The sequence below is a fragment of the Oncorhynchus masou genome, chromosome 24 (assembly GCF_036934945.1).
Source record: "Oncorhynchus masou masou isolate Uvic2021 chromosome 24, UVic_Omas_1.1, whole genome shotgun sequence".
Classification (NCBI taxonomy): domain Eukaryota; kingdom Metazoa; phylum Chordata; class Actinopteri; order Salmoniformes; family Salmonidae; genus Oncorhynchus; species Oncorhynchus masou.
The window spans coordinates 72,149,151-72,175,099 of NC_088235.1; positions in this window are offsets into that span (position 1 = coordinate 72,149,151).

Here is a 25,949-nt window from a genome sequence, read left to right on the forward strand (position 1 = left end):
AACATGAATGACTAATTCCCTAGCAAAGGTGGAGAGCACGCCTCCCTGTACTAACTGCTGATTGCCCAGGAGAGGTGAAACCATTTCTCCTCCAATACAGCCACTGATTACCAAAACAAGTCACAAATTGCCCTGCCCTTTGATCCTGGTTGAGGTGTCAACAACTATCTGCAAATGATGAGCAGTCAGCAGTTCACACACCAAGTAGGCTACTAAGAAGACAGGCAGCACTTAAAGTAGATGGCCCTAGCTAGCAAAAACACAGTACTAGACCAGATAAACAGAACAGAACAGATAAAGACAAAAAAGTATGCTTACCACCACTGGCGATATCAGGATTCATCTAGCTATGGATTGAAGCATGACATTCTACCAGTGGGGGTCGGTGACGTTTAAGATGAGAGAGGACAAAACGTGTTTTTTATGAGCATGGCCTTATTTCTATTACAACATATTAGATGACAGTCATTCACCCAGCTCAATGTAACATCAATAGGTTTACGCTATTACATGATACTCAAATTTCCCTATACCCATCATGAGGTTGTTCAACCTAGACTATGAATTCAAGTTTATAACTTAGGTGCACAGGTCAAGAGAAATTTGTATATTCAAGATGACAGACATTGACACATTCAATACCGCCTTGCACAATCTTGCTTGCATTTAGCTGATCTAGGGTGTAATCATTTGCAAACTAGAGTTTCTATTGGACAAATTCAGGTATGGTTATACCCATTTTGTTCCATTTGCTTCTGTAAAGAAACGTTTTTCAACAGAATCGGCAGAATGAATACATCCCTGATCACACAGAAACACAGTTCACTTTCATAGCAGCCACATACAAACAGCATGATCCTTTTGATTGTTGGATAATTCCTTCTCGCATCTACGCTCTCTCCTCCTCTCACCTTATCCCTTCACTTGTGCACAACACATCAGCTATCTGTGACCAGGCAAAAAATCCTTTCCAAGCCAAACCTTCATATCATAACCGCTACACACAGCCTACATCGTTGTCACCACATTAGCTAATGTCAAGTCAACATAGCTATTAGAACTAACGCATTAGTAAACCCGCTACAATCATAGAGTACAGTGTCAAGTTTTCAAGCAGTTTAACAATTACACTGGTGGGCACCGGTGGCAACAAATTAATAAAACCAAAAGCTTACCTTGACTTGAAAGAGTTCCAGTGTTGGATAGCCAAAGTCAGCTAGGTAACATCCCTCTGCTGCATGAGCTCTGATAGGTTGGAGGACGTCCTCCAGAAGTGGTCATAATTGCTGTGTGTATATGGAAGAGGATGATAAAACCATAGCAGGCTCGTGGTTATCTAAAAAGGATAACATTTTCAATGATTCACTATTTGTTTTTTCTGAAATTCACTGAGGAGGATGGTCCTCCCCTTCCTCTACTGAGGAGCCTCCACTGGTTTCTTTATGGAATTTTCAACGCAACACACATATTTCAGCGTATACATAGTTCTGAAGATGATGTTGAAATTAGACTGATGTAGCAACCTGTTAGACAGGTTAAGTCAATGTATCTAAGTTTAGGTTTAACCTTAAGTTCAATGTTTACAACGCTGGTTGAAATGAGATGAAAACAGTACTGGTTGAAGATTTTTTTTCAAATCCAATGCATTTTCTTACTTGGATTCCACATCAACATACTTTAGCAAATTACATGGAAACAATGTTGATTCAACCAGTGTGTGCCCAGTGGGTAGAGTCTAAATGTAGTACCACAGTTATATCTGGTATATTAAGTAGAGCATCCTTCTGTCCTGATGATAGGATGACACCAGGGGAGTTGAAAAGCTAGGTTGTCATTGGACAGGGAATGTTTGGTCATCTAATGGGAGTGTATGTATGTAGATTGCCTCGAGTTTCAAAGCCAGCCGAAAGATGACAAACTCTCACATTTTGTTTCGATTCAAGGCCAGAAGCATCTCACTCACATGGTTGATGCATAGTATGTTTCATTACTTCTCGAAGGAGAAAAAAACAACCTTCTGTGGATCCAATATGGCCCTTAATGTGCAGACAGCCTAAATACCCATTGTTAATATGAGGCTTGAGTGGCATGTAAAACCAACACAGACCACGTAAAGGAAGACTTTTCCCCTCTCCTGGTTGAACATCACTAAAAGCAATCCCAAAGCTTAGCACTCCCTCTTTGATGATAACACTCTATGGAGGTCAGTAATACTGAGCTATGAGGAGGGTAGAGAAAAATATATATATTTACGCTCCTCTCGTTTCCTCCCCTTTAACGGAAAGAAGCCATGAGAAAGGTGCTTACCGAGAGCGAGATAAAGGGCGAAATGAGAGAGAGCGGACGTGGATTAGGGAAGGAGGGAAACGATCATGGCCAGGAGAGGTAGGGGAGAGGGAGGCGGATGGGGGCGTGAGGCGAGGGGAGGCCAGGGAGTTGATGTCTGGGCTGGTTGGATATGAGGGGAATATTAATCTGGGTTTAGTGTGAGCAGGACCCCACAAACGGCTCAAGCAAACAGAGCTTAGACGAGGCCAAGTCTTCGAGAAAGTCCTAAATCTTCACATTAGCTCCCCGCGTTTCTTCTGCTGAACCCGTAAGCTCTTTTTCTAAAGGACAGCACAAACAAACCGCAACCCCCCAATACTAACCCTTGCCAGTCCCGCGCCTCCCCTCGCTCCTTTCTCACAAACACACGTACACACTCTCTCAAAATCAAGACGGATTTGAGAATTCCAGATTGCTGGGAATTTTAAAATCCGAGGCCCAAGTGGATAGGGGCAGATTAGAAGGGTGGCCCTCTTAAAAAGAGACAGGATGCCACACAATTGTGTTCCTCTTCCTACTGTGTGCCCTACATCTGTGTCACTTGAGAGAGAGAGAGAGCAAACAGACAAATGGCGGTTATGGGGGAGTTGAGTGTCTTGATAACCCTTTTTCCTCCCCAAAAATTGTAATATCAAAGTGATCCGACCGTATTTTGGAGTATTACTAATTCTGGTAATTTTTAACTGTCCAATGAAGAAAAACGTTGTTAATAAACATCTCCTCTGAGCTACAGAAGTAACAGTGATGGAAAAAGTACCCAATTGTCATACCCGAGTAAAAGTAAAGATAATAGAAAATGACTCAAGTAAAAGTGAAACTCACCCAGTAAAATACTACTTGAATAAATGTAATTGCAAAAATATACTTAAGTATCAAAAGTAAAATTCCTTATATTAAGCAAACACGACAGCACCATTTACATTTATTTTTACGGATAGCCAACACTCAGACATAATTTACACACAAAGCATGTTTTTAGTGAGTCTGCCAGATCAGAGGCAGTAGGGATGACCATGTACGTTCTCTTGATAAGTGTGTGAATTAGACAATTTTCCTGTCCTGTTAAGCATTCAAAATGTAACGAGTACTTTGGGTGTCAGGGAAAATGTATGGAGTAAAAAGTATTTAATTTTCTTTATTGCATTTTTAAAAACTAGGCAAGTTAGTTAAGAGCAAATGCCTATTTACAATGACGGCCTACCCCAGCCAAACCAAGACGATGCTGGGCCAATTGTGCGCCACCCTATGGGGCTCCCAATCATGACCGGATGTGATACAGCCTGGATTCAAACCAGGGACTGTAGTGATGCCTCTTGCGCTGAGATGCAGTGCCTTAAACCGCTGCACCACTCGGGAGCCCAAACGTAGTGAAGTAAAAGTGAGAATTGTCAAAAATGTAGATATAAACTAATGTACAGATACCCCAAAAATGACTTTAGTACTTTAAATTATTTTTTACTTAAGTACTTTACACCACTGAGAAGATCTTAATTTGATCAACCTGTCACAGAAGAACTGTCCTGCAATGCAGGAAATGTAAAGCATGTAGTATATTTGAGGTTTAAAAGGCTTGCCAAGTTGGTAATTTTGACTTTTCTCTTAAGAAAAATGTATCAACCCCTACAAAGATGTCCCTTAATTATAATCCACATAATAATTCACATTTCCTGTTGCTGCAGAACCATTTTCCTGCTGTGGCAAACTGGCTCAAATTAAGATCCTCCATCTGTATAGATAAGTAGTGTAAGAAGAAACTTTCACATGAAATCGCATCAATTTCTGTGTTTAAACCAATCTGTACGAAAATCTCCAAAACTTGGCCAACATGAAAGATAGCTGCAACGGGAGCTATATTATGTTGGCTTGCTATAGGCTACTGTACTTTGTGAACATACAGTGAAGTGGACTTGTTTTTCTGTTATTTTCATGGTGGAAAATCCATCTCAGAGGTGACAGGATTGTGGAGTGGAAAGTCTATCTCGGAGATGACAGGATGAAATATGTGGGGAATGGAGAGAATGGTTGAGTTTGTTGTTCCATGTGGCTACAGTAACAGTATGATTTAGTGGCAAATGCTAACTAGATGGAATGCAATTTACCAGAATCCCATTAATAATTCACAAATTCAAGTATTTAGATATTATTTAATACATTATTCTTCACAGGTAATCACACAATTATCTCTAATGTCAATACTCTATGGACTGCCTTGAGCAAGGTCATGATAGGATTTTATTTCTTAATTACCGTTTCAATCTCGGAAAGAAAGATTTAGCCACAATCTTTGGGGGGGAAATGCCGAAGCTATATTCCTATGTTTAAGTATTAGGATGCTATTAATATAGCTAAGGGCGAGATTCAATCCGTATAGCGGAAGATCGTTTCGCAGAAGATTCTCATGTTCCTGGGACTGCATTCACGGTAAACTATGTCGGCTCAGTCGGAAATGACCTTTTTGCCACGATACTTTTGCAATACTTCCATGATACGGATTGACTCCAGCCCAAAAATGTTATCATTTTCTACCACAGGGGCCCTTTAAAACAATTAAAACAACACAAACATTGTAGAACACTAATCATTGGGAGGTGGAGGAGTGAAGTCATATATGAGCAGCTTGAAACCTAGAAAGGGTATCACACTGTCCCATAGGTGGAAAGTAGAGAGGGGGGTTGGTGGAGGGATGGAGGAAGCTGCTGAACCTCATCCCGTCACCTGCAGCTTCGTGGCGGGGTGGAAATCAGGGGACGCTCCCTTCTGACTGAGTTTCATTAACCTGACTGCATGTACCAAAAGCCCTGGTATTAGACTTAATCAAACACAACCCGCCACACACACTGCTGTCTTGTAGGTCACCCTGGGACGCCCATCAAGGGGCCAATGTGTAATCATACACACACACACACACACACACACACTTGAACTTACGCACACACACATGCACGGATACACTCTGGCAGCATTAAATACCAGACTGCCACCACATACCCGAAATTGAATTATTTTTAAAGGGGTCATATTATCTACAGTAGACCAACCAACCATCATTTGATGGTCTGGAAGTGTGTCCAAAACTTTAGGTCACATGGTTAAATATTAATCTTGAGAGGAAGTGATTTAAACATCAAATGGAACCTTAAAATGTCTCCCACTAATGGATGTGATTTATTTTCTTATTTAAAGTTCTCTATCAACTCTCAAGACTAAAGTGTATTATTTACACATGAAGTGCAACATATATTGCCATTGCAAGTTGTAAAACTACAAGAGCACATTGCTAGTTCTCAAGGACTGCAGTCAATGCTGGTTCCATCCTTGCATTTTATGTCATCAAAGACGGAGTAAATTAGATTAAGATCACTTTATTGGTCAAATGCTAACAAGGTCCAACTGAAATTTGACTTCCACTTATAAACCCTCCGAAACAAACGCATACATATACAGGTTTTTGGAGAGGTGCGGGGGGTTACCACACTGGACGCCCTGGGAGTTGTCGTCACGGGTGGTTACGGCAGGTAATAGCATCTAGGATTTGACACAAACAAAAAACCCCGGTTGCCAGCTCACTTCCCAACAGATTTTTACAGTCGGACCCGGGGTTCGAATTGTCAACCCTCCTGTTTGTTAGCTCGCCTCTCTAACCGCTAGGATACCTGCCTCCTGGAAGGTGAAGCGTGGGAAATCAATGGTCAGTCACCAATGGATCTATTTAGTGCCAGGGAGATACAAAAGGTTGTGTGTCTCTGACGTAGGCGTAATGACATAAACGTATACAATCTGCTCTCTTAACACATGGCTGACACTTGGGAGTAACGTTTTTGTGTGATGCGTGCTTCCAATTGGCTCATTTGTCCTCCCCTGAAACTATTCCCCAGGTCGTTGCTGTAAATGAGAATGTGTTCTCAGTCAACTTACCCGGTAAAATAAAGGGTGGAAATATGTATATGTTCAAACATATGTAGGTCATACAACACACACACACACATGCAGATACACTGACCTGCCAAGTTGGTTTATATAACCACCATACAGCCATGTCATACTCAGGTTTTGCATTTTGGATAATACTCCATACACGGTGGGTTTACACTTACAAGGAGTGAAAAGGATTTTTCCATTTAAAAATGTGATGGAGTAAAAGGGGGTTTTACTATAGATATGTACAGTACAGTAGGAGGGGTGGTTGTATTTAAGAGGCCTGTAAAAGTCTCCCACTGGCAGTATTGTCCTCGCAATGCTACTTACTGACAGACAACACTAAAACATACCTTCATCAAAAGAAGTCTGGCAAATATTATGAGATTTGTCCGAATGAAAGAGACAGGATTTCTCCTTCCCCTTTTCAGCATGCATAATGTTTACGCTTTTCTGAAAAGGGTGTTTAGGGCTCTCTAACTTAGTGAAACCTTTGGTGTAATTTTGATTAATTGGTCGTGGATAGGGGCAGACACACACACATACTGTACACAGACACGCACACATGCACACACACACAGATTTGCACATACATGCACGCCCCCCCACCCCACACACACCCCAGCAGTGTGACAGGTTGCTCCCCAGCCTGCCCTTCAGACCCTCTAGATGTAGGGGGCCCTTGGGGGCATTGTGGAGCTCGCGGCGGGGAACCAGGTGTCCACCCAGGCGGGTCCACCCACTCTGCAGACAACCCTCATCAAGCCACTGCCCTCCACAGATCCATCTTCCACTGACACTTCATTTAGACTGCATTAATATGGAATTAAGGGCTGTTGGCAGGGTCTGGCAGGGCCTGACAATCCCACAGCACCAGCAGTTATCCTCGTCCTCTCCTGGGAAAGAGGGAGAGAGCAAGAGAGAGAGGGAACGAGAGAGAGGAGCCAGGCTCCGATTCTGAATAGGGCCAGATAAGGCGTTTTCAGTCCTACAGGCACAAAGCTGAGGAGGTGATTAGAGTTCTCTCTCTCATTCAACCTCAGTCATCACTACTGCTAATCAACTAAAGGAATGCGTAAGGTTTTCTCAGATTCAAAAGAGATCATCAGAACCATTTGAAGTGCAGATATCAGCTCTATGGACAGAATCTTTGGTATGGGTGGGCGATGGATATAAATCTGTTTTGAATAGTCACCTAATTATCAAATCTCAGAGTTGGACTGTAAAAGCCTGGTGAGTGCAAATGCTATACGGCTTAATCCATATCACTCACTGCCTCATTCTCATGGTCTTACTGTATCTGCTGATGAAAGGTAAAGCAATGATTTGGGTCCACAGCTAGACCTAATGTAGAAGGCCCAATATCCATATCCAAGCTCACAACTGAACATAGCAAACAGCATTTGGTAAGGAGTGTATGCGATGTATGATGTGTTCGCACTCAGATGAGAGTTACCAGATCGTATCAGGAAGACGCTCACACTTTGAAATATCACACACACACACATCAGGACTCACCTACCACAGTCTGGCTCACGCTTGCAAATCCATACTCGAATGCACACACACACACATCTCTGTACATGAGTCGATCAATATTTACCAACAGCACAAAGTCACGATACACTATAATACTACTCTCTCTCAACTCCTCCTCAAGAAATCCATGCATTTGCATCCTCAGTATCAAGGGATCCATTCATATGCCACCATAAGCCTTCCAGACTCCAGCATGAGAAGCAAAATCCAAGTGGATATCAGAGTGTTTGAGCTGCCCTGGATGACCGAGGAGGAGTCGATCACGGGGTAGGAGTCAGGTCAGCCCCCCCCCAAGCCCCCGCACTCCTCCATTGCACCCCCACTGTCTCAGGGGAGTTCACAGTGAGGGTCCCCCCCGAACCTCCCTCACTGACCAGGCGGTTGAGAGGCACAGAGATACCCCCTTAAGAAGCTTTGCGCTCGGGAGGAAACTTAATCTCCTTTTTTAACGCCATCCCAAGGCTCTTCGACGAACCCTGAATAGAGCGTGGAGCTTGGGTGCGAGGGAGGGAGGGAAGAAAGGAAGGAGGGAGGAGCCGGCTGTGGAGTATCTCCCAGCCCACATGGCAGCCCAGCCCCAAATCTGAATATCTGAGCCACAGCGGAGAAGCTGAGACGCTCCCAACGCCAGCATAGGAATTAGCCCTCCGACAGGCCGCGCTAAATCCCAACTCCCCTCCCTCTGCTCCACACTCCAGCCTAGCCGCCGATACTATGCCCCCCTACTGCAACCCCCCTATTTCCCCCGCACTGCACGTGTCCACTGGGCTAAGGGGCCTGAGATACAGCGGGAGAGACAGACAGACAGGCAGGTGGTAGCCTTGTACATATCAGTTCAGAGATCTCCTGCATCCCTCTTGGCCTATACACTTGGTTTAAAACAGGGATCATTTCTTTAATTGATCAGTACTTAACAACTTAAACATACCCCTTGTCAGGGGTTTCTACGACGTCGTCGAGAGTGAGAAGGGAGAAGAGAAAAAGAGCATTCATCACCCAAGTCATTCCTCCTCATGTTTTGGTCAGACTCTGGCCACAAAATGCTGCAGGCAGAGGACACAAAGAGGACTTGCGCCGTGTCAAGAAAGAAGACGACTTTCTCTTCCTCTCTTTCTTTTTCACTCTCTCCCTGGACCCAAGGGGCCAGGGTAAATATTCACACCGACAGACTCGTGCGAGAAATCTCTGAGCTCCTTTTATTTGGAAGGCGGTGTGACAGATTACCGGCGAGTCGGATTCCTCAGTGGCAAAGAGGTAGCAGACCCTCTTTCCCCAAAACACATTGGGAGAAGTGCCCTGACATGCTCCTTTAACACCCTGTCAGAAGACTATTCCCGAAGCAAACACAGTCAAGGGTTTCTCTCCACAAGTCAGGCCCCTGCTTATAAACCTCCCCTAGAACGACTTAGCCAGCGTCGAAAAGGCAACGAGAAAGCAAGATGTGGGCAAACCAAACAGACCCTTACAAAGCCCTGGACGTGGAGTAGAGAGTGTGAAGAAAGAGAGTAAAGAGCAGGAAAGGAGAGGTGATCGGGAGTCGGAACACAATTTTGAACACTATCTCTACAGCGCCCGAAAACAGAGCCGAGCTGTATTTCATGCATGTAGACTCTTGTAGAAGCAATTTGTTTCAATCCTGTCAGAACAATGCTACTGTGCTAATTGTGTCGCCTAGTGGATTTCAGTCACAATACAAATGTGACAAATTTGAACTAATTATGTTTTTTTGTTTTTTTTACATACAGCTAAAAAAGGGGCAAAGTAGCTTTTTGTGATCAAGATTAATTTATCACTCTGTCCGAAAAGTTTTTTATTTGTTTTTATTATTATAGTATTTATTTCTGTTGATTTTACAGAATCGCTGTCCATGGCTTGTCTAAGGACATGGATAATAAAGTATCGTATCGTAACGTGTATTGTATCTATTATCGCAAAATATCACATATTGTATATCGCATCATATGTTTGCACCTGTCACACAAACAACAGAGCAACTGATTACATATTAGCTAGCCTAAACTGCTCTCTTGGCTAATATGTGCATATAAATGACAGGGAAAGTGAGGAGAGTGCATGTGAGTGTGTTGAGTGTGAGTCAGTGAGGAGCTGACCGTATTTTAGGCTGAAGGCCCAGTGGAGGCATCTGTAGTGGGGGTGAGACATTCTGGCACGGCCGCGATAATACAGTCCACCCACTGGCTTAGCAAAGGCAGGAAGTATATGAGGAATTCAAAAACCAAAACAATTTACTCTGACCCGAAGAGGTGAAAGATGCCTCTTCTAATACTTTGAAAATGATTTAAACCTCGTAAAAAAATAATACATGTTTACATATTGCTAGTACAATGTCCTCTGCATGATTTCGATTTGATATGCTCTAATTGTGTCCAGAACTCGCATGATCGAACTCACTCAATAGGCGTCATTGGGTCCGTCTTTACTGACCACATCGAGTCAGGACCTTGGAATTAACATCTCACCTCCAAGAGGGAAAGATCAACAGAGCACCAGCGGGATATCATTTAGGGTGTCAAGTAGGTGGCTCAAAGATCAAACACTAGACGTCAGTGGGGGTGTTGCTGGGTGGCGGGCCAAATGGCACTCTATTCCCTATAACGATTTTGATCTCGGAGATGTCGTGTTTGATCTCTGGGCAAAAGTATTGCACTATGTAAGGAATAGGGTGCTCTTTGGGATGCAACCTGGCATCTGAGTGAGAACTATTTCACAGGCTGAGCTGACATGGCTGGCGTGGACCAGAGAAGAGCAATCTCTCTCGCTTTCTCTCTTTCTCGAAGAGCTTAACTGTGAAAGGACAACTATATAAATCGTATAATCTGATAAACAAGAACACAATAAATGGTGCTGATCACTTAAAGTCTTATCTAATTTAAAATGATTTATGTATTAATTTTTCACGTGATGTGATTAATTGTAAAATATTATGCAAGTTTTATTGGTGGTGAAGTTCATTTAATTGTTTTGTTAGGCGCAGAACACTGAGTTCCCTGAGAAATGTGTCAAATATACTTAGTTTTAGTCCACAGCCAACAGAATGTAATGAAATTCTCAGACCGGTGTCCAGTCTTACTACTATGTAGTACATGAGGTTAAAATGTTACTCCTTCACACTTGTTTAACACTTGGCCAGAGACCTGACGGACAGCTTCCATGGTGCGCTGTGTGTTGGACAGGCTCCCAGTGGATGCCAAGCGGCCATTTTGTGTCAACTGTGTTGTACCTCCTCAGAGAACGAGTCCAGGGAAGAAACCTTTGTCACCCTCTAAAGCAGGAGCAGAAACTGGGTTAAATGGTCCAATGGAAAATGTATTTACAGGTACCAGAACCATGGCAATGAAGGTTCACTTGCCTCTAAAAAGAGGGGGCTGAGATGAGGGGCACAGGGAAAAGTGAAAGGTGTGCGTGCGGGGTAAATGGAAATGTAGATATTATTTTAGATTAGGACTTAATGATTCAAAAGGGGAAGGGAGGAGAGAGGGAGTGGTCAATAATTCAGAGATTCTTACATTGAAAGACAAAAGACAAATCGATCGTCCAGCCATTCATTCTCTGTGGAACTGTCCTTAATTAGAATTCAATTTAGTGGTGTGTGTGTGTGGTGGGAGGGGGACATTGGACCTCCCTTTTTTAAATTCCTTCGCCTCTGTAGTCTGCCTGATGGGTTCTCAAATACATTCCACTTGAGCCCCGAGCAGACTTAGATACACTTGTCACATAATCAAATGTGAAATACAAAGTACTGTATGGTGAAAGGGGCGAGAGACTTTATTCGAAGGGAAAGGGGGAAATAATTTACTTTTTTCTCTCTCTCCAGCAGCTCTAGTTCCAGCCAGTCGCTTGCTGCTTTCATGTCATTTAGATGAGTGGTTAATAAGGCGGAGCGTTAAAGGGATTATGATCCTGTTGGGCCGTGGCCGGGAGGGGGGAGAGGGGTTGGGGGCGGGGTAATGCTTCTGAGGAAGGTTTTCGGGGAGCTGGGGGGGGGGGGGGTACGGTGCATGGACAGAGGGGAGAGTATCCTGCTCACTGTCAAGACTCATTTAGCCAGAACTAAGCAGTCCAATAGGCCCTGAGCTTCTCCAATTATAGGAAATATCGTATTCTGGGCCAGAGGGGATTTTCCCTAAAGACCCTCCATGATATCTCCTCTCCTCCCTGCTTTGCGTTAATGAAGACCCCTCATAAAGTTGGCCAATCTGGGCTAGGTGTTGAGAGGTATTGGCAAGCCAGTAGGGGAGTCCTGGGGATTGGGGTTTGGGATTGGGATAGGCAGGGGGAAGAAAAGGAGGAATCTTTGGGCTCCAAATCTTCCACCCTGGCCCTGTGGAGATTTACAGGTCCCTGTGCTGGAAATCCAAAAATAAAGCTTAAGAAAAATAAGGCTCCTGAAAACTTAGCATTGTTACACTTGAGGACAGTGCAGTGTGGTTGGACTGTGAAAAGTAGGTGAGCTGTCAAGGGCTTGCTATGGAAAGAGGCTCTTACAGGTAGGCTTTACCAGAGAAGACCTGTCACCAGTCTCTCAGAAATGTCAGAATGTCACCTGGTATGTAGCTAAGGAAGAGGAAGGGTTCAATTAAAGCAAACTTCTCCCTGCAGAGTCTTACCATAAGAGACACAGATTCTGAGTCACCATGGCTGGTCGCTTGCCATTGGCTGCCATCCCCCAACGCCTTCCTTCCACAGGCGAGCCACTTCTTTGCTAGAGCCCATTTTCCGCAATCTGCGTGGATCAGCTCCCTCTCGCTCACACTCCCAGCTCGCTCTGCCAAGAACGAAGAAGACACAAGCCTCCTACTTCCTCCCCCACCACAACCTCGCCACCCCACCCCCGACTCACAGCACCCGGCACCTAGCTCCTTCTTAAACACATCTTTAATTCACACAACTTTGAAGTGGCACTCCGGCAAATGCACTCAATCAATTATAAATGAAATAATCTCCTTATGATATTAGAGAATTTGAAAAGTCTAAGAAATACCGGGAGATTAGAGAGCCCAAATCAGTTTTAGCGGTATCTAAAGTGACAGCAGGAGAATCATTGGAAGGAGCGGGTAGAAACTTAAAATGATTATGTAGATCTGTGTCACCGTCGAATGTTTCTGCAAATCCCCGCTGGATCTACCGCGACGGAGGAACCAGATTATTCCCTGGCCTTATTTAAAAAGGGCTGCAGCGCTTAAGTGGCTTTTCAAAAGGAAACATTTATATATATATACACACCATATATTTACGGCTATGACTACTCCCTCTCTTGACTATAGCTACGTTTCCCATTAACATGTCCAGTGATTTTTTTGTTTGTTTGTTGTCACGCTTACAAAGTTCGCATAGAAAATAGACGTGACCGTTACCTGCTAGGTTGCATTTCCATTCAACTATCTGGTGTCGATAAAAACAGCTGGATGTAATGAAGTCACACATTTTTTTAAAATATATACTTTTACGCGGAAAAAAAACTACAGTGTCGAATAAAAATGTAGAGGTTGAAGTGTTTCCATTAGTCATTTAGTCAAATTGCGCATTAATGAATTGGTGACAGGCTGTGTGCCCTCCCACCTATATGTTTTATGCGGTGGAACTTGTCAGCCAACCAGAAAAGCAAGGTGTAGCAATTCAGGCATTCTTGAAAGTCAGGACCATCCTTGTCCTGCAAAGAGGCCTTGTTTTTATTGTCGGGAAAAAAAGAGACATTTGCAAGCAGTAGGCATTTAGAATTAAATGTGGAGTGGAGCTTTAAAGTTACGCGCTGACATCACGTGCCCTGGAAATCATCCTTTATTAAAATAAAACCGTTTCCATCATAATTTACAAAAAAAAGAAAGTTTAACACAAGAAAGATCCACCCGTCAAAGGGATAAAAATGTTGTTGATCTTTAGAAAATGTCTCCTATATCTGCCGTTTCTATTACACGTCACGATGTTTTTATTGTGAATACACCTGGGTCAATGGAAACCGGCCTTATGACTTCAGCCACTTCTAGCAGCCCTCAAAAGTCGTATTTGACCCCTGAGGCACAGTCAGGAGCATCACATGACCATGTATTGTAACATGTTATAGAAATACCTCAGTTGAAGTTTAGAGCAGAGCTCTTAAACGAGACAGAATCAAGTTAAAGTTCATGCCAAACAGGTAATATTGCTAACTTTCAACATAGTCTCATTAGAATATGTAAAAAAAAAATGGTTTAAAATTTAACCATTTTAGTTATGTGACATAAGCTGACATATTTGTTCATTTAGGGTTATTTTTCAGTATGCAACCAGGACTTGACACAGAGGCGAAGTACCAATAAGGTGAGTGATCTGACCGGTCTGGTCCAATGAAATTACTCTGTGTGAGAGGATTGTGGGGTCAGAGTGCGATGGTAACTTGGCAACCAGTGTCAACATGCCCTAACATATTTTTTACATGCTGGACAAAAACTGGTAGAATCAATGTTGTTTCCACTTCATTTCAACAACAAAAATGTAATGTGATGACTTTGAATCAATGTGGAAAACTGATTGGATTTGAAAAAGGTCATCAACCTAAGGGGATTTTGTCTTTTTGTAACCTATATTTTAACCTAAATCCAATGAAATGGTGAAAAGTTTGGTTGATTTCACGTTCAATTCACATTCGTTGACAACTCAACCAAATTTGCATCAAAACTAGACGTTAAACTGACGTCTGTTCCCAGTGGGTATTATGGCATCCATATTATAAAGTCCCAGTTGACAGACATTCCTCATTTGGATGCCATACAGTACTACTAGTTTCAGTCTTAGCTGAATATATCCTCCATGACCATTACTCACAATGTTAAAAAATTGAATTATGGCCCAGTGCACATTTATTTTCTATCATGCTGTGGTCCATTCATCTTTGATTACACCTTTCAGATGATATAAATTAGCCCTATCCACTGTGTATAGGGTTGATGGATGGCAGGGAACGATATGAAACACACTGATCAATATCATGGATTCGGCTCTGTGTTCCAAGGCTACTCCGCTCAGCCAATTCACATGTTTCTAATTTCTGCTGCGAGCCTCTGAGTCCATGCAATATATTGTCCCATTTATACTGTGCAGCTGTACATACTGAATCTTAACTAAACTGCATTGATGATGGTCTTATGACAATGATAAGGAGTAGGGATGTCCAAAAATGTACACCGTACAAAATATTCCTCCAGTTATCCCAGTCAGGTCAAGAATCTCGGATCTAAGGCCGTACTGTATATATATATCAAGCATCTCCGAGTAGGAGTGCTGATTTAGGATCAGTTTTGCCTTCTAGATTACAACGGAGACAAGTATATGGACAGGCTGACACGCTTGGTACATATGGCTCCTGAAGTCACTCAGTATCACCTATTATCTCCCTCTTCTTACCTCATCCTCACTCTCTGAATCCCTGCTAGTCTGGGGGGTTCTGTCCTGCTGTGAGCCTGCCTCAGATCCTTCATCCTTCCCTATGGCTCACTTTGATTCTCCAGGAAAATCCTGTCTATTGTCATCATTCTCTCTTTAGTAAGAGAAAGCAGAAATCAATGGAAGGCTAAGAGTAGGCTAAGAGTCCCAGGGGGTCAGGCTTCAGAGGTCGTTGACGAAGGTGTCGAAGGTGAACCCCTAACAAGCTCGTGGGGATGCTGGCAGGTAACAGAAAACGTCAGTAAGGGCCCTGTGAATGCCTGGAAGGAAAGGTAAGACAGGAATGATGAGGGCCCCGTACACACTCAAGTTTTACAACTGATGCAGAATGCATTTGGCACAACTGTTGGAACACAACGGAGAGTTTTTCAGTACAAAAATAATAAAACACAAGTATTGTGTAAACATTTTTGTGCAGACAAAAATCTCCTTTGTAAGCACATATCAGTTGTATCACGACCATCGTGTTATGTGTTGTACATCAGTTGTACTGCCGGAGTGTGTAGAGACCGCATATGGAGAGGCTGGATTTGGTCCGATCGTTGATGTTTTCCAAACCACATCAAACTACACTCATTCATATAACTGACCAAATTGTTCAAACTCACGGTCGGGCTCAGTGATATTGGAGCCACTAGAAGGGTTTATCCAATACAAACTTCTCACATTGCAAGCAACTCCACGTTATTTCAAACCAAAATGAGGTCCTGCCCTTTTTAAAAGCTTAATCTCACCTATCTTCAAGACACATATTAATAGCCCAGTGCTCACTATGTGAAATCAAAAATATGAATGAATGCATGTGTGGCTGAGTGAGGAGGAGGCAGGGTTAAAGAGATTGACATCTTCATGTTTGAGTAATTATCACCACTTGAGGCCTGAAGAGAGGGGTGGGCGGCCCTCTCATAGCTGTCTCGTTGTCGTGGTTAAACTGTGTGCCCTTGTTGATTGATGATGAAAAGAGAACATACACCCACAACCCTCTTGGGATGGCAGAATGTGTGTGTGTGTCCAGAGACCCAGGCAGCTGGCCTCATATATACACACACACACACACACACACACACACCTGAAAGTATAATGAATAAGTAATAATGCATTATTCACACACATATAGATCAGCATGGTGATAGCGATACACACACGCACATGATGCAAGCTTGCACGCACGCGCACACACACACACACACACATGCAAATGATGCAAGCTCGCACGCACGTGCACACACACACACATGCAAATGATGCAAGCTCGCACGCATGTACGCACATATATGCACACGATGCAAGCTTGCACACACGCACACACACACATTCACAACGCAAGCACCCCCCCCCCCACAAACACACATTACTTTATCATAACTGTGACAGGTCAGGCAAGTCATATCCCCATTTATGTTATTTGCCTGCACTGTCATCAGATCCTCAGTCTCTCCCCAGAGAGTTCCCTCTTCGTTCATATTCATGAGCTTTATGTGATATGTCCCCAAGGGCCCTTCTACTGGAGGCCACAAGAGGCCCCTGGGCCAACCAACACCAACAAATCATTACAGACACACACATTGTGTTACTGTATTTGTACAATTTTACTCTTGGCCTACACAGGATTTTGAATGGCTAAATAACTAAACGTTGGCCTTCTTCTTCTAAGGTTTTTAAAAAACAAGTAACAATCGTGAATGACAACATCTAACCCAAACCCTTATCCTAAACCTGGTTCGTATCCAAATCCCCATACACTGACACATCATACTCTTTCCCAAACCTCTCTTTCGTTATTCAGGTTTTTGTTCAGTCTGATGTTCTGTTTAGAATCCATTTAGACCCCATTTCTAAAATTGTAAAGTGACTTTGGTTCCGTCAAAAGCGCTATGTAAGTCCCATGTGTTATTATTATTATTATGAAATCAACTGTACTGAAATGACCTAGTATAAAAACTTCTAAATATTGACTTAGGAGTGGAAACATTCCAAGCCAATGTATTTAGAGACAATTCCATTATTTTTTCTAAAATGAAGTTGCAGCATTCCCCTTACATGCCTTTCTCATGGTTCACCACCCTGTTTCAGCCCTACAGGCAGCTAATCAACTGCTCATTAGGAACAGATAAGTAAACAAAGATATCCATTATCCATCAGCTGTGCCCAGCTCCCCGCTGTGCTGTGTGTGTGTGTGTGTGTGTGTGTGGGGGGGGGGGGGGATTATCTAACGAGGAAACAGCAGTGCTCACTCCTGGGGTCCCCAGTGATGATCTGACAGGCCACCACAGTCTCTTTACATGGCCAGTTGGGCCCAGCAAGACTCCTTTCAGTCTCAAGTAAAGTGTGTGTGTACTGTATGTGTGTGGGTGCGTGCGTGCGTGCCTGGGTGCGTGCGTGGTTCAGACAATTGGGGTGGGGGGGTTTAGTGCAGTGGGGTAGAACAAGAAATTGGTTCTAGGGGAGGGCATAGCTGAGCTGTCAATATCATCAAATGCCATAATGATCCTAGCTGCAGTCTAATGGTGGATGAGGTCTATGCACAAATACACATACGATGGTAAGAATTTCCAGACTGTGGTGGCATAGAATTACACGTAGAGGAATTGGCGGGTGTCTGTATAAAGTAAAATTGTTCTGGTAATAAACTTGAATCCACACATTACAATGAATGTAGATTACTTTTCGTAGGTTATTTTGTTCCTGTTTCTGGTGATCCATTACAATGAATGTAGATTATTTTTCATAGATTATTTTGTCCCTGTTTCTGTTGATCCATTACAATGAATGTAGACTACTTTTATTTTTTTCCTTTATTTAACAAGGCAGGTCAATTAAGAACAAATTCTTATTCATAATGATGACCTACCGAGGGGCAAAAGGCCTCCTGTGGGGACAGGGGATTAAAAACGCAGGACAAAAAAAAAACATATCACAACAAAAGAGACACCACAATACTACATAAAGAGACACCTAAGATAATAAAACAACATGGTAGCAACACAACATGGTAGCAACACAACATGACAACAATGCAACATGTTTGCAGCACAACATGGCAGCAACACAACATGGTAGCAACACAAGATGACTACAATGCAACATGGTTGCAGCACAACATGGCAGCAGCACAACTTGGTAGCAGCACAAACATGGTACAAAGATTGTTATGCACAACCAAAAGCGCGAAGGAGAAAAAGGTGGCGTCAACAATACATCACATGAGGCAGCCACAAATGTCAGTAAGAGTGTCCATGATTGAGTCTTCGTATGTAGAGAACTGTCCAGTTGGAGTGTTTTTTGCAGCTCGTTCCAGACGCTAGCTTCAGCGAACTGAAAGGAGGAGCAACACAGGGATGTGGGTGCTTTGGGGATCTTTAATTTAACACAATGTGACTGGCAGAAAGGGTGCTGTATCTGGAGCATGAGGGTTGCAGAAGGTACAGTGGGAAGAAAAAGTATGTGAATCCTTTAGAATTACCTGTATTTCTGCATAAATTAGTCATCAAATTTGATCTGATCTTCATCTAAGTCACAACAATAGGCAAACAGTCTGCTTAAACTAATAACACACAATTATAATTTTTCATGTCTTTATTGAACACACTGTGTAAACATTCACAGTGCAGGTTGGAAAAAGTATGTGACCCCTTGGATTTAATAACAGGTCCTTTGGCAGCAATAACCTCAACCAAACATTTTCAATAGTTGCGGATCAGAATGTTGGACCATTCCTCTTTACAAAACTGTTTCAGCTCCACAATATTCTTGGGATGTCTGGTGTGAACCGCTCTCTTGAGGTTATGCCACAGCATCTCAATCGGGTGGAGTTCAGGACTGACTGAGCCACTCCAGAAGGAGTATTTTCTTCTGTTCAAGCCATTCTGTTGTTGATTTACTTCTGTCTTTTGGGTTGTTGTCCTGTTACATCACCTAACTTTTGTTGAGCTTCAATTGGTGGACAGCCTTACATTCTCCTGCATACAGGAGATAATCTTGGGAATTCATTTATCTTTTTTCCGTTGATGATAGCAAGCTGTCCAGGCCCTGAGGTAACAAAGCAGCCCCAAACCATGATGTTCCCTCCACCATACTTTACAGTTGGGATGATGTTTTGATGTTGGTGTGCTGTGTCTTTTTTTTCCTCCACGCATAGTGTTGTGTGTTCCTTCCAAACATCACAACTTTAGTTTCATCTGTCCACAGAATATTTTGTCAGTACCGCTGTGGAACATCCGGGTGCTCTTTTGCGAACTTCAGACGTGCAGCAGTGGCTTCTTCCGTGGTGTCCTCCCATGAACACTATTCTTCTTAAGTGTTTTACATATCATAGATTCATCAACAGAGATGTTAGCATCTTCCAGAGATTTCTGTAATTATTTAGCTGGCACTCGAGGATTCTTCATTACCTCATTGAGCATTCTGCGCTGCGCAATTGCAGTCATCTTTGCAGGATGGCCACTCTTAGGGAGAGTAGCAACAGTGCTGAAATATCTCCATTTATAGACCATTTGTCTTAAGATGGAGTGACTTTTAGAGATACTCTTGTAACCCTTTCCAGCTTTATGTAAGGTAACAATTCTGAATCTTAGGTCTGAGATCTCTTTTGTTCGAGGCCGGTTTCACATCAGACAATGTTTCTTGTGAATAGCAAACTCAAATTTTGTGAGTGTTTTTTATGGGGCAGGGCACGTCTAACCAAAATCTCCAATCTCGCCTCATTGATTCGACTCCAGGTTAGTTGACTCCTGACTCCAATTAGCTTTTGGAGAAGTCATTAGCCTAAGGGTTGACATACATTTTCCAACCTACACTGTGAATGTTTAAATTATGTATTCAATATAGACAAGAAAAATACAATAATTTGTGTGTTATTAGTTTAAGCAGACTGTGTTTGTCTATTGTTGTGACTTCGATGAAGATCAGATCAAATTTTATGTCAAATTTATGCAGAAATACAGGTAATTCCAAAGGGTTTTGACACTGTATCTCGGATAGAGGGAAGTGAGGCCTAAGAGGGTTTTATAAATAAGAATCAGGGGCTAAGGACTTTAGAGATAGGGAAAGGACCAATAAAATGGGGGGAAAGTTTGCGGGACTCTACCCTGAGGGGCAGATCCCAAGTGGACAACCATACCCTCTGCTCAAGATGGTAGCAGAGAGCAGGGGTCCAGTGGTGTTCTGCCTGTCATCGTTACCTGGAGGTGGTCTTGAGAAGAGCAGCTTGGGCTCTCTTCCAGGTATGACGATAGCAACGAACCAATACCTGGGCAGAAGCTGTGCTGACCTCTGCCTCTTATTTTTGGGGCGAGCATCGCCCCTGCGGAGGTATAGTGCCCGGGAGAAGGTCGATCGCACAGTCATAGGGCCAATCATGAGGATGCCAGATGGCACAGGGCTTGCTAAAAACACCCCGGAGGTCCTGGTATTCTGCTGGAACGGCAGAGAGTTTCGGGGCTTCTCCCAAGCCTGCAGGAAGATGTCCCAGTGCAGGCAGCGCCGACTTTAGGCAATGCGCATGGCAAAATTAGCTCCAAACCAGGATAGAACCAGCAACCCAGAGGATTGATCCAACCTAGCGTCATGATGTTGGCCTGGGGGTAGGTTTATGACAGTCATATGACAGGTTTATGACAGTCAAATACCTCTTCCCCCCTTTTTCCTCTTTCTACCCTACTGATGTTACATTTGCAAACCCCTTTGGTTAACATAGAGATTCTGGGAACATCAGAAGGTGGGGGGGGGGGGAAATGAACTATATTCTGGTAATCTGACCAATTGAACATATGCGGTGGTACTTAATGAATATGATGTCTGATGTCAGTTCGGTTGTCATCTGAGACATTCTCGTCAATGATAAGATGACAAACTCTACAGTGGAAAGTCGACACAGAGTTATCGGATTCACATGGAATTGTTGATCAATTTAAATGTTTGAATATGAAATCATTAGTGATGGGATGAAATGTGATTTTAGCTTCTAAAATGTGAGATTTGGGTTTTCATAAGGTTAGGGCCCTGCTCAATCAGTGGCCCGCCCCTGTGAAGGGACATGGGCTATAAAACTCTTCAAACACGCCCTCCTCTCCCTTCCTATATAAAGCCTTGATGACAATATAACCTCCTGTCCGAGGACGTGAGGACGACGGTCCGATATCAGAATGGTTCAGATAATAACTACAGAACGAAGCCAACATCAGCGTGAGCTTTGGTTGTGAATGGTATGAACATTGAACTCTTATTCACTACAGAAGTGATACCTCCTAGCCGTTGAGTTAGCAACAGCAGCTGCAAATGCAGGTTAGGAAGGAACAGACAGAGTATCCCGTCTACCGCACAACAACGTTACTTCAACGTAACCAATTTACCACCAGAGACATTATTCAAAGGACAAAGGACTCGGTTTGGTAACACGGCCTTCCATCTACCACCAACCTACTGAAGCGCAGCTCAAAGTAAATATTTATTGCATTTTCCTTTTCCAAATGGGCAGTAATTTAGAATGCATAAGATACTGTATTTATGATAGCACAGCTTCGCCCTTTGTTCCTCAGTCTTCCCGCTCTCTCACTCAAACCCAGCCCTTTTCTTTTGTGTAACCAGTTGTCATATCTGTTCCGCCCGCTAGGGACGTTTTCCTTTATGACGTAATTTGTAATCAAGTTATGATTTAATTATGTGTATGTGTAATTCTGTGTGATTAATTAGGTATTTAGTAAATAAATAATTAAACACAATTTTGCATTGCTGATTCAACTTGTTAGCCAGGGTTCGTGCAAATAACCAAGAATGTACAACTTTCAGATGTGACTGACTTAAGGTGACTCTCTAGTTAATTGCATTTACATGATTAGCTCAATTGGGTAATATTAATTACGGAGAAATGATTTTATAGAATAGCATGTCATATCACTTAATCCGGCATAGCCAAAGACACAACATTAGGATAGAAACAGCAGCCCAGAGAATCGATTAGAGGATTGCGCATCTGGAGCCAGGAGAACCCCAAAACCACGGGTGCATGGGGGGATTTAATGGGCAGGAACTGAATACTCTCACTGTGATTGCCCCACACTCTCAGGTTAGTGGGAAATGTAGTGTGGGTGACTCTGCCAATAGAGCGCCCATCCAAGGCTCTAATGTCCATGATAATTGAGAGGGGTTTTGTGGGGATTCCCAACTCCGACACCAGGGTTGCGTCCATAAAGCTTTCATCGACCCCAGAATCAATGAGCACCCGGCGAGATTTGGACTGGTCACCCAACAACAGGGTAGCATGGAGAGGGGTATGAGCAATGGAAGATGGGAAACTCCCCGTACGGCTCACCAGCATACTCATACCTATATGAGCCTCGGCTTTTAATGGGCAGGTAGCTAAGAAAATGTCCAGTTGCTCCACAATACAGACAGCTGTGGGTGTTAAGTCTGCGTAAGCATTCAGCCGGAGACAATCTAGCCCTACCCAGTTGAATGGGCTCCAAAGTAGGCGAGTCGGCAGCCCTCTATGATTCTGGAGAGAACTCGGGTGACATCGGATTCACTCGCACATGTAGACCTCGGGGTTCTCTGGGATTCCTCGGAGGCAAGGTGAGAATCGAAAGCGAGTGATGGCGACAGGGCACAGATTCTCTCTCTCTCCTACGTTCTCGTAACCGCTCATCAATCCAGATGGTCAAGGCTATGAGGGAGTCGAGGTCTATGGGCAGCTGCAGCTTTGATATGTGCTGAGAGAAAGACAGTGTACTGTCTAGCCATACTCCCAAGTACTGGTATGAGGTGACTACCTCAAGCTCTAAACCCTCAGAGGTAGTAATCACACTGGGAGGCATTCTTCTTACCGGACCACATTACCTTTGTTTTGGAGGTGTTGAGAACAAGGTTAAAGGCAGATAATGGTTGTTGGACACTATGAAAGCTTTGTTATAGAGTGTTCAACACAAAATCCGGGGAGGGGCGAGCTGAGTATACTACTCTACCATCTGCATATAAATGAACGAGAGAGTTTCCTACTGCCTGAGCTATGTTCTTGGTGTAGATTGAGAAGAGCGTGGGGCCTAAGATTGAGCCTTGGGGTACTCCCTTGATGACAGGCAATGGCTGAGACAGCAGATGTTCTGACTTTACTCTTTGAGAGAGGTAGTTAGCAAACCAGGCCAAAGACCCCTCGGAGACACAAATACTCCTTAGCCAACCCACAAGAATGGAATGGTCTCCCGTATCAAAAGCTTCGGCCAAGTCAATAAAGATAGCAGCACAACCTATTCTTAGAGTCAAGGGCAGTGGTGACATCCTTTAGGACCCATAACCTGAGCAGAAACCAGATTGCATACCAGAGAGAATGCTAGAATGCTAGACATCAAGAAAGCCATCAAGAAAGTTTTTCTAACGCTTTTGATAAACAGGGCAAGACAGAAATTGGCCTATAGCGATTAGGAATAGGATCAGCTTGATCTCCCCCATAGAATAAAGGACGGCTATGTTTGTCCCTGTTTCTAGTGATCCATTTAAGCAAGTATCAAGGTTAAGTGGATGGCTAAAAGGTTCCTGTGGAGATACTGAAGCCCTCAGGCCAACTAATACAGTAATTTCTTAATTAAGCACTATTTCCACACTGGCTTGTCTGCTCTACAGAGGACTTCACAGCACTATAATTAGAGCCAAATGGCTGGGAGCATACCTGGTTAGTATGTGACCAACCAGGGTTCGAAACCCCGGTCTCCTGCACACGTCAAGACTGTATTTACCCGCTAAGGTCGGGGAGCTAACACAAGGCTTCGGGTTTCAGGCAAGGTTATACCATAAAATAACATATCTACTGAAATATACCATTGCACCTCGGGTTGTAAAATGCTGATAACTTCCCCAAAATGTTCACGTTTTTCAGAAATCCTGGTTGGAAGATTCCTGGAATTTGCAGGGAATGAGCAGAACATCTGTGAAGTTACCAGCATTTTGCAACCCTAATTGCACCAGAATACAACACATCTCATAACATACTGAAATATCAAATGCTGGGCTAAAATGATTTGACATTCCCAGTCGGTATTACAACAGTATGTACACCACTGTTTTCTTGGCAGGCATTGGAGAACGTTTTGATTTGAGTAAGGTGTTCTCCTCTAGGCTCCTCTCTCTGTTCCTTTCCTGTCTGTACACGCTTAGAGAAAATGGTTCCAAAAGGGTTCTTCGGCTGTCCCCATAGGATAACCCGTTTTAGTTACAGGTAGAACCCTTTTTGGTTCCAAGTAGAACACTTTTGGGTTCCATGTAGAACCCTCTGTCTACCTGGAACTCAAAGGGGTTCTTCAAAGGGTTATCCCATGGGGACAGACGAAGACCCTTTTTAGGTTATAGATAGCATCTTTTTTTCTAGGGAGTGTAGCTTCCATCCCTCCACTCAGGCAGTGGTCAGTCAGTGGGTTAATGCAGGATGAGAACTATACATGCCAGCCGAGCTAAAGCCTTTAAAAAGGGCTTTTTGTAAGGACAAGGCATAAAGCCCAGATTAGGGGAACAACAATAAAACAATCCCGTATGTTCATTCCATAATACACTGTACAGTTGAGCTTATAGGGGTTTGGGCTTGAATAAACAGCTTCAGATAGCTAGGCTCTGTAGGCACTGTAGCGGAGGTTCAGGTCAATAGTGGGATCACACTTATTCTAAGAACTGGCTGCTTGTAGCCAAGGCTCATGGCGGATGAGTTAAGAGATAATCAGTAAATTTACTAGGAGTCAGTGGTGGGGTGGGGGTTCCTTAGGCCTACATTAGGAGCATACTTCAACCAAGTTCTTCGGCGTAGATCATTTATGCTATTCCTTCCAAGAGAGGGGCTTACACAGCTGCCGAAACCAGAGCTACTGTTCCGCTGTCGTATCTTTGTGATCAAAACGCGGTTCATATTGCAACTCTACAGTGACTTAAACTCAACAGACGAGCTTCAATTCTCTAAATGTCGGGGACCAGATAAAGCTCTGATGCTGTAAAGCACTTCAGATCAGATTTAGCAGTTATGGGCAGATGTAGAGGGCTAAGAGGTAGCTGGAGTGGGGATGTTATATTATCATCACACGGGTACAGTTTTACCCCAATTCCTTTAATTCAGAAAAGACTGAGACGTTTCTAAGTGCTCCCAAATCAGATAAAACAGTAGGAGAAAATCACCTTCTCCATGTAAGTGTGCTGGTCTGCGCTCTGACACTGATACGCACCCAGAGAGGATTACATGTGGGAGGTAGGCTGGCTTTGGAGAGACTACGTGGAAGTTGGGGGTGTAAACTCACCCTGCACTTTTTCATACATATATTTCAATTTGTTAAACTGAATTGGAGCATATCTATTGAAGATTCGTGTCTCATACCACTTGTGCTATCGAGTTCAGATGATTGTAATCGTGTTAAAGGGATAGTTCACCCAAATTCCTCAATTACATATAGGTTTACCTACCCTGTAAGCAGCCTGTGGACAAGGTACGACAGATGAAGAACCCAATATGAAATGTTGTAATTTGGGTGAACTTTCCCTTTAAAGGAGTGTACACTAATTGCGTTAACCAGAGCCTAAATGACACATAATTCACTGTCTACCCTGACATAACAGAACCTGCTGTTGGTCACCCCCCCCCACACACACACACACACACACACACACACACACAACCTGTGGTGACTGTGTGACTGACTCTGGAGTACTGCTAGTCCCAGTGCAGTCTCTCTCTTGCCCCTGGTTGATAGTTTAATTACCCC